Source organism: Camelus dromedarius, chromosome 6 (assembly GCF_036321535.1).
Source record: "Camelus dromedarius isolate mCamDro1 chromosome 6, mCamDro1.pat, whole genome shotgun sequence".
NCBI classification, from domain to species: Eukaryota; Metazoa; Chordata; class Mammalia; order Artiodactyla; family Camelidae; genus Camelus; species Camelus dromedarius.
This window is the reverse complement of record NC_087441.1, coordinates 62024877-62028087: the sequence shown is the minus strand read 5'-3', so window position 1 is coordinate 62028087 and position 3211 is coordinate 62024877. Positions and strand designations below refer to the sequence as shown.

Below are 3211 nucleotides of genomic sequence, written 5' to 3'. Positions count from 1 at the left end.
ACATTTGAACAAAAAGTTCATTTTAAGATGACAAGAACATTTGTATTCTGATTTTGACATTTAAATAAGGCTTGGGAACAATTATTCATGCAGCTATTTAAGGAAAATGACAATGCATGGGGCCCAACCACCTTGGTTATATTGGATGCTATTACTGCTTATGCTAAATCCATTCTTTATCATGCCTGACCAGTTTCAACCCAGATTTTACCAATGACCTTCCTTCATGACCCTTAACTGTTACGCAGTGCTCTCTTCCTTAACTTTCAGTATTACTTTTCCCCACTTTTGCAAACACTGTTTCATGTTACTATTGCACTAGGACGAAATACTCCATAATTTAGCTAGTAATCAGATTTATCATCTTGATGCATGACATTCTGACCCTCAGTCTGTCTCTCCACTTCGCTCTCACCTCCATTCAGTAATGCTTAGCACCTGGCACAAAGCCAAGGTTTTCCACCCTTCATTCTTGTGATTGCCAAACCAAGTCATCTCTCCATAGAAATTTTACCGAGGATCTTCCCACAATAGTTAGTATAAATCTTCACTTGGCTGTAATTATAATTATCCATGTTAAATTCAAACAGGTGACCAAAGGCCAAACATTCATTCAAAATTATTTAATTTCAAGGCTGGATAATCAAAAAACAAGCTTCAGAGCTAGGAAATAATACACTGGTTAACAGGTTACGACTCTAGGGTAGTGAAATGATTAAATAGAAATGGCTTGAATCTTATGGATGCATTAATCTAGATTTGATATTGGTTCAGAAATCCATTTACAACATTAATATAGTCCGTCTTGGTATTTTTCTTTCCATGTCCACAAAATGAAGAGCTTTTCCTGATCATCAGTTTTTCATATTACAGACAAGTAAATCTTGTCTAGCCCTAGAAAAGGAAAAACACTTGAGTTTTACAAGACTATCAACGTCAAAAGAAGTTAAAAAAATCCTTAAGAATACCATTGTCCTTAAAATGGTCTATCTCAGAAGCCAGATCCGTATAAGTTTTTTCAACAGAAATTCAGGTTCGGGATAGGATCATCATAGATAAGACCAAGGACACAATAGTCACTGATTGTCAAGCAAAATATCTCTACTCACAAAAATGTTTACAGCTTAGGAATTTCACAGCAAACTAGCCTTTCAGTAGACAGACAGCGACCCCTCACTGTTGGCAGAGAAAAAAAAATTACCGAGTTAACAGTTTACAGTTACAAAATCCAGGCAACAAAAATATATTATTTCATATCTACATATTGGTCTTATCTCAGAAGCCGAATCCGTACATGCTTTTCTTCAGGTAGTCAGCTTCAGGATAGGTTTCATCACTGATCAGACCAAAATCCAGTAAGCTACATCACACTGACATTTACCATAAACAAATACAACATTAAAAGACAAGCACTATATTAGAAATGCTATAGATGTTGTAAACCACATTACCTTACTTTAATTTAAAATGAAGCTGGTCACCAGTGACATCCGTAGCTTCATTAGTATTCACAACCCCAGGACTCTGCTCAAGGACAAAAAATTCCTCATTTAATCTACTTATGAACTGAATACTAGACTCAAAAGCAGTGGTCCAACACATACCTGGTAAGACTGTCAAGTTCCGACCAAGTAATTTTCCAGCAAACATTTTCCCATTTCTGGAATTTTCCTCTGCATCTAAAAATAGCAAATTCCAAATGATGCACCACCATCTTTCCTGTAAATCAACAGGTTTACTTCCACAGTTAAAAAACCCAGCTCAACTCGTATCTTAGCATCTCTACATAACAGCTCCATTACAGCGTGTCACTGTTCCTGCGGGGGAATCAACGTTTAAAATTAAGCATTCTCACAGAACGTCCAAGATTTTCAAGTACGAAAACCCTCCTCTTCACTAATTCGATTTGCACACAGCGCCACCTGGGCACAGTGCAATTTAGTCTCACGCAGCCAAGGCCTCCCGTTTTGAAATAACCGTTGATCTGGCGATGGAAGACAGCATACCAACAAAGGCCTCTGGCTTTTAAGATTAACTCCCCGCCCTAAATCCCAGGAATGTGGTTGTTTTCTTGCCGCTGCTCAGGCTCAGCCAGCCGGCTGCCGGGATTTGGCAATCGGGCCGCATACAGCGCCCGTGGCCACTAGCGGCAACCTCCCCACGCCTAAGCTCGAAGCCTACCGCCACCACGACTCGGTACACGTGGTGGCCCGCGGCATGTTTCCCACGTGCACGGCTTCAACACAAAGCACTCCAAGCTCAAATCTCTGAAACCTTTTCACATTCCCGTAGGCCCCAACCTAATCTGCGCCACCCACCTTCGCTCGGATAACCTCCCGCGCGGCCCACTTACCTACAAGCACCGAACAACCCTCAGGTCCCGACGTAAAAGACCGAGCGATTCCGCCAGCAGCTCCTTATATAGCCTCTCCTGAGTCAGAACGAGGCCGCCCCTCCCTCTCGCAGCTATTGGACTGGAGCGCACGGGGGCGTGGCCTGTTCCTGTCGAGACAGAGCAAGAGCGCGCCAGGCGGCTCTTTTCTTTTGGGAACTCTTTCCGGCGCGTGGTGCTCGCGCCGTTCCTCCGCGGCGCGCACGTTTAGTCCCGGGCGCGCGCCCGCTGGCGCGCTGCGACAAGTCGCTTCCGAGTCTGGCTCTACGTGGCGCGGGAGTGGCGCCAGAATTCAAACGAACAGCAGCCTTTGGAGGCGGTAGCCTACCGCCTTCCCCGAGCCAAGTCCGCCCAGAACGGATGGGGCGGCTCGGGGCCGGGAGTGGACTTGAGTTTTGCAGCGCAGGCGGCCTCAGCCTGTCATTCAGTCGAGAAGACGGGCTGCCTGGTTGGCTGGAGACCGGAGGGAGTTGATGCCCGGCGGCTGCCGCACTCCTGGAAAGAGAAATTGGCGGGCAGAAATGCTCGGACGAGGAAAGTATGTGAAAGTGCCGGTTTTCTCCTGTCCTCAGCGAGAACGCAGCGCCTTTGGAGAGCCGGCCGGCTGCGCGGCACGCGGTCCAGCTGCGCCCCACGGGGTCCGCCCCACCTCAGGCTGCCGGATGCCGTGCCCTGCTGTTACATCCTGTGATCAGCACAGAGAATTCTCCCCGAGACGGCAGACCCGAGAGGTAAATCCTCCATTTGGCAAGGAGAAAACTTAGGCCTGAAGTACCAATAATTTCCCTAAATTCACACAACCAAGAGCTTTGCTATTTT

The 3211-nt window shown here is 46.2% G+C and overlaps 1 long non-coding RNA gene and 2 other non-coding genes across 3 annotated transcripts; all 3 read right to left on the bottom strand.

Moving 5' to 3' along the window:
- Positions 1-608: 608 nt before the first annotated feature.
- LOC105089240 (uncharacterized) lies at positions 609-2427 on the bottom strand. Its single transcript, XR_837163.3, has 5 exons — positions 2354-2427; positions 1605-1679; positions 1452-1524; positions 1110-1176; positions 609-894 (listed from the first exon to the last, which is right to left on the bottom strand). It is a non-coding gene; the product is annotated as an uncharacterized LOC105089240 (long non-coding RNA).
- LOC116154541 (small nucleolar RNA SNORD50) lies at positions 989-1058 on the bottom strand. Its single transcript, XR_004138515.1, has one exon. It is a non-coding gene; the product is annotated as a small nucleolar RNA SNORD50 (small nucleolar RNA).
- On the bottom strand, positions 1273-1342 carry LOC116154542 (small nucleolar RNA SNORD50). Its single transcript, XR_004138516.1, has one exon. It is a non-coding gene; the product is annotated as a small nucleolar RNA SNORD50 (small nucleolar RNA).
- Positions 2428-3211: the final 784 nt, after the last annotated feature.